Below are 14,915 nucleotides of genomic sequence, written 5' to 3'. Positions count from 1 at the left end.
AAAAAAAAAAAAAAAAAAAAAGTTCCTAAGAGGCAATTATGAACAATTTTATACTAACAATTTTGTAGTTTAAGGCTAGCTTGGGCAATATGATGAGATCCCATCTCTACAAAAAAGACAAAAATTAGCTGGGTATGGTGGCATGTGCCTGTAGTCCTAAGCCATTAGGATGGCTGAGGCAGGAGGATCGCTTGAATTTGGGAGGTCAAGGCTGCCATGAGCCATTTTCGTTCCCCTGCACTATAGCAAGACTCTGTCTCAAAAAAAAAAAAAAAAAAAAAAAAAAGCCGGGCGCGGTGGCTCATGCCTGTAATCCCAGCACTTTGAGAGGCCGAGGCAGCTGGATCACGAGGTCAAGAGATCGAGACCATCCTGGTCAACATGGTGAAACCCCGTCTCTACTCAAAATACAAAAAATTATCTGGGCATGGTGGCACGTGCCTGTAATCCCAGCTACTCAGGAGGCTGAGGCAGGAGAATTGCCTGAACCCAGGAGGCGGAGGTTGCAGTGAGCCGAGATTGTGCCATTGCACTCCAGCCTGGGTAACAAAAGTGAAACTCCGTCTCAAAAAAAAAAAAAAAAAAAAAAGAGAAAGAGAAAAGAAAACTAGATAATCAAAATAATCTTATAGCCATTAAACAAATTGAGCCTGTAATTAATTGCCACAAAAAAGCTTGAAGTCAAGATGGCTTTACTGTATACTTTCCTGAAACATTTAAGAAAGAAATAATGCCAATTTAAAAAATCTCTATCAGAGGATATAAGACCAATGTAATGAACTTGACACCAAAACTCAATAAGAAATGAAAATGACAAGACTATTATGAAACTAAAAACCTTTCAAAAGGCCGGGCGCGGTGGTTCAAGCCTGTAATCCCAGCACTTTGGGAGGCCGAGGCGGGTGAATCACGAGGTCAAGAGATCGAGACCATCTTGGTCAACATGGTGAAACCCCGTCTCTACTAAAAATACAAAAAATTAGCTGGGCATGGTGGCGCGTGCCTGTAATCCCAGCTACTCAGGAGGCTGAGGCAGGAGAATTGCCTGAACCCAGGAGGTGGAGGTTGCAGTGAGCCGAGATCGCGCCATTGCACTCCAGCCTGGGTAACGAGAGCGAAACTCCGTCTCAAAAAAAAAAAAAAAAAAAAAAAAAAAAAAAACCTTTGAAAAAGTAAGTGAATAATTTTTTTTTTTTTTTGAGTTGGAGTTTCCCTCTTGTTCCCCAGGCTGGAGTGCAGTGGTGTGATCTCGGCTCACTGCAACTTCCGCCTCCTGGATTCAAGCGATTCTCCTGCCTCAGTGTCCTGAGTCACTAGGATTACAGTGGCCTGCCACCACACCCAGCTAATTTTTGTTATTTTCAGTAGAGATGGGGTTTCGCCATGTTGGCCAGGCTGGTCTTGAACTCCTGACCTCAGGTGATCCACCTGCCTAAACAAAATATTCACAAACCAAACACAGCAAGATAGAAATAAGATAATACATTATATTAATGTCTGCTCAGACTGCCATAGGGAAATACCAGAGAGACTCTGTGGCTTAAAAAACAGAAATTTATTTTCTCACAGTTCTGGAGGCTGCAAAGTTCAAGAGAACAGTCCCAGCAGGGTTTGGCTTTTGGTAAGAGCCTTCTTCCTGGTTTGCAGATGGAGGCTTTATCCTCACATGGCCTTTTCTCTGAGAGCAGGCATGCGGGAAGAGAGAGAGTACAAGAGAGAGCTCTGTGGTATCTCTTCTTCTAAGGACTTTAATATTATGGGATTACCACCATCCATCCTTAGGACCTCATTGAACCTTAACTACTTCCTGAGAGGCCCCATTTCCAAATATAACTGCCTTGAAGATTAGGGTTTCTACATATATTAATAATGATAATGTTAACAAACTACAGGTGTGTGCCACCATGCCTAATTTTTATTGATTTTTATTTTTTAGTAGAGACAGGGTCTTGTATGTTCCCCAGGCTGACTTCAAACCTAATAATAAATTTTGCGGGTACATAAACATTCAGTCCATAACATTACATCATAACCAAATGGGATTTATTCAAGGAATGCAGTGTAATTAACATATTATCAGAATAAAAGAAAAACTATAGGATCCTTTCAATAGATGCACAAAAATAGCATATGATGCTATTCAATATCCATTAGTTGATAAAAAACATTTATCAGAAAACTAGGAATAGAAGGGAAATGCCTTTTCTTTTCTGTTTTTTTGGAGACAGGAAGCTTCTTAATCTACCAGAAATGGACAGTAGGCATCATACTTAATGGTGAAATGGTGAAAGCTTTCCTTTTGCTCTCAGGAATAAGACAAAGTTACCTATTGCTACTTCTGTTTAGTATTGTGGTGGCTCTAGTGAGAGGAGTGAAACAAGACACACACACACAAAAGCTGTCATGGTTCCAGACAGAATTCTATAACAAAATACCATAGACTAGGTGGCTTAGACAACAAAGATTTACTTCTCACAGTTTTAGGGGCTGGAAGTGTGAGATGCGGGTGCCAGCGTGATCAGGGCCCTCCTCCTGGTTCACAGACAGCGGCCGTCTTGCCATATCCTCACATGGTGGAGAGATAGAGCAAACGCAGCTTCCTTCATCTTTTTTTTTTTTTGAGACAGTGTCTCACTCTGTTGCCAGGCGCCAAGCTGGAGTACAGTGGCGGGATCTCGGCTCACTGCAACCTCCACCTCCTGGGTTCAAGCAATTCTCCTGCCTCAGCCTCTCGAGTAACTGGGACTACAGGTGTGCGCCACCATGCCCAGCTAATTTTTGTGTTTTTTTAATAGAGACGGGGTTTCACCATGTTGGCCAGGATGGTCTCGATCTTTTTACCTCATGATCTGCCTGCCTCGGCCTCCCAAAGTGCTGGGATTACAGGCGTGAGCCACTGTCCTTCATCTTTTAAGGGTACAAATGTCATCATGGGGGCTTCATTCTCATAACCTCATCTAAACCTAATCACCTCCTGAAGGACCCACCTTCAAATACCATTGAGTTGGGGGTTGGGGCGTCAACATATGAATTTTGGGGTGGGGGACACAAATATTCAGTGCATAGCAAAAAGTGTAAGGAAAAGTTAAAGTGTGCTAGTCATTAAGCTATTGTCTTTTACCTTGAGACCTGTTTTGTGATGTTGGTTCTGGGACTCTGCAAACCACATTTCTTTGCCAGTTACATTTCTGCTGGGGTCTGTCTGCAAGAGGCCCTGAGTCATATGGAAATTCTGTGTATATGTCTCTCTGTCTCTCCCTCTCTCTCTCTCTTTCTCTGTGTGTGTGTGTGTGTGTGTGTGTGTGTATTTCTGAGTCATCTTACAGTCATCTGGTAAATAGTTTTCACACATAGAAAGCCTTAATTTAGAAGTAACATTTATTTTCAGTATTATTAGAGATAAAGAGAATAAGAGATAAAAAAAAATTTTTAAAGGATCCTTATTACTTCTTTTTAAAATATATGGCCAGGCACAGTGGCTCACACCTGTAATCCCAGCACATTGGGAGGCAAAGGTGGGCAGATCACCTGAGGTCAGGAGTACGAGACCAGCCTGGCCGACATGGTAAAACTAAAAATACAAAAAGTTAGCTAGGCGTGGTCGCAGGTGCTTGTAATCCCAGCTACTCTGGAGGTGAGGCATGAGAATCGCTTGAACCTGGGAGGCAGAGGTTGCAGTGAGCCGAGACTGCACCACTGCACTCCAGCCTGGGCAACAAGAGTGAAACTCCATCTCAAAAAATAAATAGGCTGGGTACGGTGGCTCACACCTGTAATCCTGGCACTTTGTGAGGCCAAGGTGGGTGGATCACCTGAGGTCAAGAGTTTAAGAGCAATCTGGCCAACATGGCGAGACCCCATCTCTACTAAAAATACAAAAATTAGCTAGGTGTGGTGGATCATGTCTGTACTCCTAGCTACTCGGGAGGCTGAGGCACAAGAATCACTTGATCCTGGGAGGCAGAGACTGCAGCGAGCCAATATCATGCTACTGCACTCCAGCCTGGGCAACAGAGCGAGACTCTGTCTCAAAATAATAAATACACAAATAAATTAAAATAAAATAAAATATACATATAAAGCTGGGTGCAGTGGCTCACACTTGTAAACCTGACACTTTGGGAAACTAAAACAGGAGCATTGCTTGAGGCCAGGAGTTCGAGACCAGCCTGGGCAACAAAGTGAGACCCTGTCTTTATAAAAACAGAAAGAAGCTGGGCACAGCAGCATGCATCTATAATCTCAGCTACTCAGGAGGCTGAGGTGGGAGGATCACCTGAGCCCCGGTGTTCAAGGCTGCAGTGGGTCATGATCATGCCACTGCACTTCAGCCAGGGTGACAGAGACAGACCTTGTCTCAAACAAACAGACAAATACATCAGATGAAATCTGAAACATGTTTTGTTCTAAGGAGCAATATACACCCACTGGGATTATCTGTTCAATCTGTTAAGCTACTAAGAGAGCGGAGGGCAGGTGTGTTAGTCCAGGGTTATATTACTGTGTGACCTCATCCCTCTATTTTGGATCCAGATGAGTTTCCTCTCTGGATATGATCAGTTCCCTTGTAGTTGGCTTGAATCTCAACCCCCAGATTCTGCCTATAAAGTTATTAATAATACTCTGCTATAATTGTATGTTTTCTCCATGTGGGAATTTAGTATACAGACTTTCCCCCATAACTACGACCTGAATACAGAACTATGATCATGCTACTCCAGTATATCCTGACCTCACTTCTGCCTTTGTAATTTGAATTATTTGGCATTATGAACAGCATTTAGCATAGTATTTTTCCATTTCTTCCTTGGGGAATGAGACAAAGATTGGGTTGTGAACCAAGCTCGTAAGACTGCGCTAGCTTATTTAACTACAGATGGTCCCAATTTACGATGGTTCAACTTAACAATTTTTTGACCTTTTGTTGGTGGAAAAGTGCTACTTATTCAATAGAAACTATACCTCGAGCACCCATGCAACCATTCTGTGGTCTTTCTTAATGTCTAATGTTAATTTGGAACTTTTTTGAGTTTTCAGAAATCAAGGCAGTATTACTAGGAAACAGCTATGCTTCTGATAGGTTCTTGAAAATACCGTCAGGGCTGAGGTGGCTTCCTCATGCTGCCTGGGCAATCCTTCTTGAAATGCTGTGGCTTGCCACACCTGTAGCAGGTAACAAGTATACAATGGGAATTCTGGGGTCTGTGGCCTTCCTGATTAAAGCCTCTGTCTCTTTCTTGTATTTTTTTTTTCTCTCTCTCTCTCCTGGGCCCCACCATCTGTATTGTAAAAGACCGAGGTGGCTACTTTCAGGAGGTTCTCTAAAGTACTGTCTGGTCCCAGGGCCTGTTTCTGCAACTTCCTCTTGGTATCAGGGGCTGCCTGAGTAATAAATTTATCCTTTAAGATAAGTTGTCCCTTGACTGAGTCAGGAGATAGGGAGGTGTGCTTTACAAAGGCCTCTTAGCCTTTCCAAGAAGGCTATGGGATTTTCATCGAATCCGTGTTCTTTCATGGATAACTTGGTATATTTGAGAGGCTTCGCCCTAATCTGTAAGCCCTCTATTATGCACACCTGAAAGTGTCTCCTCTGCCAGTCTCCCATCTTGTCATTGGGGTCCCAGCTAGGACCATCCATTGGTACTGCTTCTCTTCCAGTTGGATAAAGTTCTCCCCTTCCCTGACACTATATGTGATACAAAGCTCATCCCCAAATCTCTCTGCCACTTACAGAATGGCTTGCTTCTCAGTGTCTGTCAGGGTCTGGTTCAAAAGTAACATAATGTCTCTCCAGGAGAGTTCAAATACTTGGGTGAAATTCTGAAAAGCCTCTATATATCTGTCAGGGTCATCTGAAAACTTACCAAGATCCCCGTTAACTTGCTTTTAGTCCTGTAGAGAGAAGGGGACCTGGATCTTACTGGGACCAAATTCGCCAGGCGTTTGTTGAAGGGGCAAGAGTGAGACTGGAGCTTGTCTAGGGTGAGGATTCTTAGGAGGGGGCAAGTGAGAGGCTGAAGCTGGATAGGGAGGCTGGGATGGACCTGGAGGAGCAGGGCCAGCGGGAGTGGGTTTCTCTGCTTGGGATGCCTCTGGGATTCTTTAGTTCCCTGGGCTTGCCCCTTGCAGCCTTTCCTGAGATGGCAAACAGGAGGGCTGGATCAATCCCACACTGTCAGCAAAGGTCTGGATTGCCCTGCAAGGTATAGAAAGCTTGCTTATATGGGGCCTCAGACCACCTGTTCTCACATCTACGGAAAAGGCCCAACTGCTGGATGGTAATGAAATGAGTGGTTCCTTCCTGAGGCCAACCCAGTCCTTCCTAATTTGGCCAAACCTTTTTGCAGAGGACCATGAGGCATTTTTCCTCCAGATTCTGAGTGTCAAAGCAGTCCCGGTGGTTCAGGATACACTCCTAAGGAGTATAATTTGGGCGTGGTGAAGAGAGCTGATTGCCCATTCTGAAAGACAGAGAATAGAGGTGTCCCTCATTTTCCTCCCTTCTTTGAGTGACAATTCGGGGCATGAGGGAGAGAGAAAATGAGTTACCCCCTTTTTTCTTCTGTCTTATTCCGAAATCCCAGTGACCTTGACAGGTGCCACCCATGGGTGCCAGTGTGGCATGCACCTATGATGCAGGGAAGGCCTAGAAGATTTATCCACACTCACCTATGCCTCCTGCCTCCCGCCTCCCTAATGCTGGCAACCTTTGGGTTCCCTGACCCTCATTTATGCCATGGACCATGGCCTCCTTCCATGAGGTGGAGGGTTTAGTTAGCAGGAATTGCTCCTGCACATTTACATTGTGCCTGTTGCCTGGCTTTGGATCCCTCAGATCTGGTTTTCCTTCCTAGGGCTTCAGCCTGAAGCTTGGAATCAAGTTTGAGACCAAAAAACAAACAAACAAAAAAGTATTCCAGGGGCTGTCTGTGTCTGTTTAGATTAGGTCTCAAATGAGCCCTGCCGAATTTGTGCTGGGCATAGGAATCCTCTCGTTTAGAGAAGGAAAAACAGAATAAACAGCTTATGGGACTGAAGCGGGAGGTCCTGGGCTGAGAACTCCTTGCTCAGGGCAGATGGGTTCCTTTAATCGTGGTTCCGACAGGGCTGAACTCCGTAGCCAGGGGAGGAACAGTTCTGTTGGTGCGGTGGGTGGGAAGCGACAACCAGGGGGTGGGCAGGGTTCCGGCGGCAGCCGTGGTTTTCTCCTGCTCCTTGAGACGGTTGGGTGTGGCTTTTGCATGCTGTGGACAGGCCCACAGGCCTGAGGGGGCTGGGGTAAGGAGAGGAGGTGTCCTGTGGGCAGGGGTGAGGATGGCAACCCTAAGAGTAAGTGGAAACCACATTGTTCTGAATTGCACCTTTCATGGCTGAGCCAAACACTCATCTTATTTAATATTGCTGCAGTCTGTAGCAAAACCCTTAACATTATGAAGGAAGAGATACGAGCCATTTCAAACTGAGAAAAGAAAACAAACCGAGTGAAGTCAGGGAGTTTTGGCCGCTGGAGTTCAGTCTTGGGACCTTCCAGCAAAAAATGCCTTTGGTTGCCCCAGGGCTTTACTCCAGCCCCATGTGGCAACTTGACCTCCATGGAGGGACAGAGCAGGAAAGACAGAGGTGGCAGGATCTTGGAAAAGAGGCAGATCTGACAGTTTCACATTTTTTTTTCTCTCTTCTATATGGGAGCTAAGACAGTTTCACATTTTAACTCACCCTTCTTAGATTGTATCCTGGACAAGCCCCCAGATGAAACTGGAGAACCCCCCTCACAGGACATGGGACAGGGGTGAGACTCATCTGTTCAGTCACTGCCACAGCTCAAACCCCTTACAGGAGCCCCTAACACACGTGGGTGTGTGTTACAGTGTGTCCTTTTAGCCTTGCCATCCATGGACTACTTGAGTGTTAACCAGCTCAGTGGACTTCCTGCAAGGCAGAGGTCCAGTGTGACAGCTTTCTATATCCTGAGCTCTCGTCCAGGATCCTGGAAGAATCAGGTTACACAAGGACTTGAAGGATGAATGCAGGTGTTTTATGGAGCGATGGAGGTGGCTCTCAGTGGGATGGATGGGGAGCTGGAAGTGGGGATGGAGTGGGAAGATGATCTTCCCTGGAGTGGCTGTCCAGCTCCTCAGCTCCTCTCCGACCAGCCCCAGCAGAACTCCTCTTGGCATTCAGATGTTCCTCCTCTTCTCTCTTTCTCTGCCATGTTGTTCTGCTGTTCATCTGCTTGTCTTGTCGTCTCCTCATCTGATTCTGGGGTTTGGGTTTATATGGGTACAGTGTTGGGTACCAGCCCCAACCCTGTACGTGGGTGCTCTTAGTCCTGGTGGTGACAAGGGATTGAGAAAAGGAAATAAAGACAGAGACACGAGTAGAAGTTACAGCATGGGTCCAGGGGACCAACGCGTGGGAACCTCGTTGGCCCCCCCGAGCTCTGGGCTCTAAGCACTTTTATTATGTGCATAATCTCATTGACATTATGGGCCTGGAAGGGGAGGGTAAAGGAGTAGGTTAGATAGATAGCTGGGCGGAGAGCACTTGAGATCCTTCTAAGACATGCTAAACTAGTGCTCTGAGCATTTAACAGCACTTGAGATCCTTCTAAGACATGCTAAACTGGCACTCTGAGTTTATCGCTGATTGTTATCAGGGTGCAGCTGCATCAGAAGTATAGTGGATGAGGCGCCTGAGCACACCCAGTGCATCAAGGGGCTTTTTTTTTGAGACGGAGTTTCGCTCTTGTGGGGCTTTTATATCCCGAGCACTGAGGACATAGAGCAATTAAAATCACTCTATATTCCAAGAACCTGGGCAGAGCCTGAGGCGTTCCGTGATCTCTGCCCTGCAAGGCTTTTCTCTTCCTTGCCAGCTCCCATCTGCAAGATCTGGGAGGGTCTTTGCAGATGGGAGCTGACAAGGAGGCGAGCAGAGGTTGCCTCCCTCCTCAGAGATCTTTGCACAAGCCCTCCTTAGGAGACCCTCATGCAGTCTCCATATTTAGAAGGCATTCTTGGGACCAGAGCAGTATTGCCTGCTCTGCACCCACCCCGAGGTGTTCCCCGGTGTTACTGCGCTCTCGGAGGGTCTTTACCTTAGGCCTCCTGTTGCTGCTTGAGTTCTAATTAACTGCACCAATAATATAGTTTAGTTTGGTGTATAAACTTCAGTGTACTCTGAGCCAAGCAAGCTTGTTATTATTTAGATCGAACTAACATAGGTCTCCCCCTGGCTATCTTGACCCACCTACAGGATGGGGGGAGTTGTGGGGAAGCAAGGAGGGAGGGAGGGATACCAGGAGGAAGAGTGTTCAAAGTGACAGAGCAGCTATGGGGAAGTTTCTGAGGTGGGTGCCTGCCTGCCTGGTGAGTGTGAGAGACAGTAAGGAAGCCAGAGTGGTTAGGAGGTGAATTGTAGGTGATAGGATGAGAGAGACAGAGCCCTTCTCTTGCGACCTTATGTGTCTAGGTCATTGTTAAAACTTGCTTTTTTTTGGGCCGGGCGCGGTGGCTCATGCCTGTAATCCCAGCACTTTGGGAGGCCGAGGCGGGTGGATCACGAGGTCAAGAAATCGAGACCATCCTGGTCAACATGGTGAAACCCCGTCTCTACTCAAAATACAGAAAATTAGCTGGGCATGGTGGCGCGTGCCTGTAATCCCAGCTGCTCAGGAGGCTGAGGCAGGAGAATAGCCTGAACCCAGGAGGCGGAGGTTGCGGTGAGCCGAGATCGTGCCATTGCACTCCAGCCTGGGTAACAAGAGCGAAACTCTGTCTCAAAAAAAAAAAAAAAAAATACAAAAATTAGCTGGGCATGGTGGCGCGTGCCTGTAATCCCAGCTGCTCTGGAGGCTGAGGCAGGAGAATTGCTTGAAGCCAGGAGGCGGAGGTTGCAGTGAGCCGAGATCGCGCCATTGCACTCCAGCCTGGGTAACAAGAGTGAAAACTCAGTCTCAAAAAAAAAAAAAAAACTTGTTTTTTTTTAATTTTTTGAAAAAATTTTTTTTTATAAAGACAGGGTTTCACAGTGTTAGCCAGGATGGTCTCGATCTCCTGACCTTGCGATCTGCCTGCCTCAGCCTCCCAAAGTGCTGGGATTACAGGCGTGAGCTACCATGCCCAGCTAAAACTTTAGTTTTAACTCTGGGGAGGATGAAAAGCCAGGGGAGACTTTTAAGTGGAGGGTTATATCTGTCTTGCTTTTAAAAGGTTTAGGAGGCAACCGCAGGCAGGGCACGGTGGCTCATGCCTATGATCCCAGGACTTTGGAAGCTCAGACAGCCACATTGCTTGAGCTCAGGAGTTCAAGACCAGCCTGCACAACATAGTAAAACTTCATCTATACTAAAAATACACAAATTAGCCAGGCATGGTGGTGCACACCTGTAGTCCCAGCTACTTGAGAGGCTGAGGTGGTAGAATCACTTGAGCCCAGGAGGTTGAGGCTGTAGTGAGCCATGAGTGCACCACTGCACTCCAGCCTGGGTGGCAAAGCAACACCCTGTCTTAAATTTAAAAAAAAAAAAATAAGCAATTGCAGTAATTCTAGTGAGATGGTGATTGCAGTAGATTAACTCCATATATCTAAGCATATTTTAAAGACAGAGCCAACAGCTTGTGACTTAGATGTGGGGATATAAGAAAAAGAGAGGAAACAGCCTGGTGCAGTGGCTCATGCCTGTAATCCCAGCATTTCGGGAGGCCTAGGTGGGTGGATCACTAGGTCAAGAGTTCAAGGTCAACCTGACCAACATAGTGAAACCCTGTCTCTACTAAAAAAAATACAGAACAAAAAATTAGCCAGCCATGTTGGTGGGTGCCTGTAGTCTCAATTACTTGGGAGGCTGAGGCAGGAGAATCGCTTGAACCCAGGAGGTGGAGGTTGCAGTGAGCTGAGATTGAGCCACTGCACTCCAGCCTCTGCAACACAGCAAGACTCTGTCTCAAAAAAAAAAAAAAAGAAAAAAGAAAAGAAAGAAACGAGGATAACTCCGAATTCTTTGGCCTGAGCCAATGGACTTAACATGAACAGAAATGGAGTCTAGGCATGGTGGCTCACACCTGTAATCCCAGCACTTTGGGAGGCTGAGGTGGGAGGATTGCTTGAGCCCAGGAGTTCAAGACCAGTCTAGGCAATGTAGGGAGACACTATCCCTACAAAAAAAAAAAAAAAAAATTCGCTGGGTGTGGTGGCACATACCTGCAGTCCCGGCTTCTTGGGAGGCTGAGTTGGGAGGATCACTTGAACCTGGGAGGTCAAGACTGCAGTGACCTATGATGGCGTCACTGCATTCCAGCCTGAGCAACAGAGTGAGTCTCTGTCTCAAAACAAAAACAAATAGAAATGGGAAAAGGTGGGGGTATAGCTGGTTTGGAAGACCAGGAGTTCAGTTTTAGACAGATAAGTCTGAGATTTCATTAAACTTCCAAGTGGAAATTATTATTAAATTTGTTTTTCAGAAAGTGATTTATTTAGGCAGAGAGAGAAAAAGGAGGAGAGAAAGAGAGAAAAAGGAGGAGAGAAAGAAACAGCTAGCTCTCACACTGAGTGAGAGAATCCAGAAAGATGGAATCCAGGAGAGGAAAGACAGCTTCCACACTGAGTGGAAGGGAATTGAGAGAGAGATGGAGTTTAGGAGAGGAAAAGCAGCTTCCACAAGGGTGGAAGGGGACCCCAGAGGGGGAAAATCCCTATTATTAAATTTTTTAAAGAAAGCACTAGGGCATAATATATTTACTCTTTTAACTTTAAAATTTGTTGGTTATTCCAGGAATATTTCCACCTCCAGAAAAATCATTAAGATAGAATAAATTTTTTTTATTCTATAATTTTTGTTGTTGTTGTTTTGAGACAGAGTCTCACTGTGTCGCCCAGGTTGGAGTGCAGTGGCACAATCTCTGCTCACTGCAACCTCCGCCTCCCAGGTTCAAGTAATTCTCTTGCCTCAGCCTCCTGAGTGGTTGGTACTACAGGCACGTGCCACCATGCCTGGCTTATTTTTGTACTTTTATTTATTTTTTATTTATTTTTCCGCGATGGAGTTTCGCTCTTGTTACCCAGGCTGGAGTGCAATGGCGCGATCTCGGCTCACTGCAACCTCCGCCTCCTGGGTTCAGGCAATTCTCCTGCCTCAGCCTCCCGAGTAGCTGGGATTACAGGCACGTGCCACCATGCCCAGCTAATTTTTTGTATTTTTAGTAGAGACGGGGTGTCACCATGTTGACCAGGATGGTCTCGATCTCTTGACCTCGTGATCCACCCGCCTCGGCCTCCCAAAGTGCTGGGATTACAGGCGTGAGCCACTGAGCCCGGCCCTATTTTTGTACTTTTAGTAGAGACGGGGTTTCGTCATGCTGGCCAGGCTGATCTCGAACTCCCAACCTCAGGTGATCCACCCCCTTGGCCTCCCAGAGTGCTGGGATTACAGGTGTGAGCCACTGTGCCTGGCCAGTAATATAATTAAGTCCTTTTTGAGAGAAGGTCATAGCATAGAGATTTAGTGTATTGATTTTAGAGCAAGTTTACTTGGCTTTATTTTTTAATTAAAAAAATTTTCTTTGTATAAATTTATGGGGTACAAGTGTTACATGTATATATTGAATAGTGGTGATGTCAGAGCTTTTCTTTTTATTTTCTTCTTCAATTTTGTTTATTTATTTTTGGTAAGCCATGAATAGGGCTTTTTGTGTATCCATCTCCGAAATAACACACATCGTACCTGCATTTAAAACGGTGTTGTGCTAGTCATTGGCTGTGTGGCCTTGGATGAATTACTTTGCCTCTCTATGCCTTAGTTCTGTCATCTATATAATGATGAAAATAATACCTAAAAGGAATTATTTCGTATTTATAATGTTTAGAACAGTGCCTAAAATGTGATATAATTTATCTTTCAGATAATTTATTAAAAGCCATTTTTGGTATTTAACTTGTCTTAAATATACTCATGAGGCCCTAACCAAACTATACCATCTCTTCGTATTTTTTATTTCTATCTCTATTTCTTAACTTCCTTCAGCCAAACTATACCATCTCTTAAAAAAAAAGAAAAGATTATGTGTTTCATATGAAGCCATGCATCTTGCAAAGATGTGCTGATGAAAAGTGCAACATGCCCGGAAAGGAGTCTGCTTTCTATAAAAGCTTTTATGTTTCTGGTTTGCTTATTTGCTTATTCTTATTCTAGGTGTCACATCTTAATTAAAATTGTTAACTGGTTGTCTTTATCTATAGCAGTATATAAGGATTCTTAAAATTTGAATCTTACCTTTTTTTTCTTTTTTCTTTTTTTAATAGAGACAGGGTTTCACCTTCTTGGCCAGGCTGGTCTGGAACTCCTGACTTTGTGATCCACCCGCCTCGGCCTCCCAAAGTGCTGGGATTACAGGTGTAAGCCACCATGCCCGGCCAAAATTTGGATCTTATAAACACAGTGTTTTTAAAAATTGACAACGGCTTAAGCCCATTCTCTAGACTGAGGGCTCAGTCTGACTGCAGCTGTTCACATTGTTAAAGTAACAGTGCTTATCAAACTATTTTCCAAGGAGGTTTTCACCTTCTTTCCATATGTATTCTTTTCTTTTTCTTTCTGAGAATAGAGTCTCACTCTGTTGTCCAGGCTGGAGTACAGTGGCGGGATCTCAGCTCATTGCAGCCTCCGCCTCCTGGGTTCAAGCAATTCTCCTGCCTCAGCATTCCAAGTAGCTGGGATTACAGGTTTGTGCCACCACACCTGGCTAATTCTGTATTTTTAGTAGAGACGGGGTTTCACTATGTTTGTCAGGCTGGTCTTGAACTTCTGGTGACCCACCTGCCTCAGCCTCCCAGTGTTAAGATTACATGCGTGAGCCACTGTGCCTGGCCTGAATCTTTCTTTGTGTGTCCTGCTCAGCTGTCTCAGTATTCTGCCCTTGGAAATATTGAAAGGAGGTTTTGAAGCTTTAGATTCTTTTGAAAGGATAATTTCCATATTGACAATAGATAGCGTGTTGTATGGGAACACTTTCACTTGATGTAGTTTGGGTGGGACTGACTCTACTTATTTCCAAGAATGGGGGACTGTGACGGAGACCTAGACAATCAGGGCTTTTCTTGGAACTTTTGCTGGGACCACTGGGAAAAGGGTTTTCTTTGTTGGGATTCCTAGCTTTAGAGATAATGGTGGTCATCTCTGCCACCATATGAAGAGGAGGTTGAGGCAGGAGAATCGCTCGAACCTGGAAGGCGGAGGTTGCAGTGAGCCGAGATCGCGCCACTACACTCCAGCCTGGGCGACAGAGCGAGACTCTGTCTCAAAAAATAGCAAATAAATTAAATTTCTAAAAATTAAAAAAGAAAACTGTTGTGGTATTTGACTAATTAATGGCCAAACAGACAGCTGAGTACTGCATGCAGTCATTCTGTCTGGTTTGTTGAGATCTAGAAGATTCTATTCTTTGCTGGTGGGTAGTTAACACTTTCATTGTGTTTGTGGTTTTCAAAGTGGAAACACGAATAAAGGTTTATAATGAACTTTTGTTTTGGCTATAGATTCACATTTCATCCCTTTATAATGAAATTTTTAAATAAATCTTTTTAATACATTTTTTCTTGGGATGACAATAATAGTATTACTATGATAGCAATAACTTTATTTGTATTGCTTTTACTGTTAAAAAATGGGTGTTCTTACAAAGTTAAACAATATAGAAATATACAAAGTAGAAAATTAAAGGCTCTCTAATCCCATTCCCATATAACCACCTGTAGATAGAATGGGAAGATTTAGTCATAAATACAAAAAAGATAACATGGAAAAAAATAGACAATTATTAACTCTAGGAAAAATGTAATCATAGCATACTCCTTGGCTAAGAATTGAAAAGTATTTATATTGTCATTAAAAAAAATACATATGAATTTCCCCAAAATTT

General features: G+C 44.6%; 1 pseudogene; it reads right to left on the bottom strand.

The window, feature by feature from the left end:
- LOC105726229 (NANOG neighbor homeobox-like) overlaps positions 1–2,562 on the bottom strand; it is a 45,268-nt pseudogene extending 42,706 nt beyond the window's left edge.
- Positions 2,563–14,915: the final 12,353 nt, after the last annotated feature.

This window comes from Aotus nancymaae, unplaced genomic scaffold, assembly GCF_030222135.1.
Source record: "Aotus nancymaae isolate 86718 unplaced genomic scaffold, 86718_ANA_hifiasm-v0.15.2.pri h1tg000092l, whole genome shotgun sequence".
Classification (NCBI taxonomy): Eukaryota; Metazoa; Chordata; class Mammalia; order Primates; family Aotidae; genus Aotus; species Aotus nancymaae.
The sequence above is the reverse complement of the archived record's forward strand: the minus strand, read 5'-3'. Positions and strand labels throughout refer to the sequence as shown.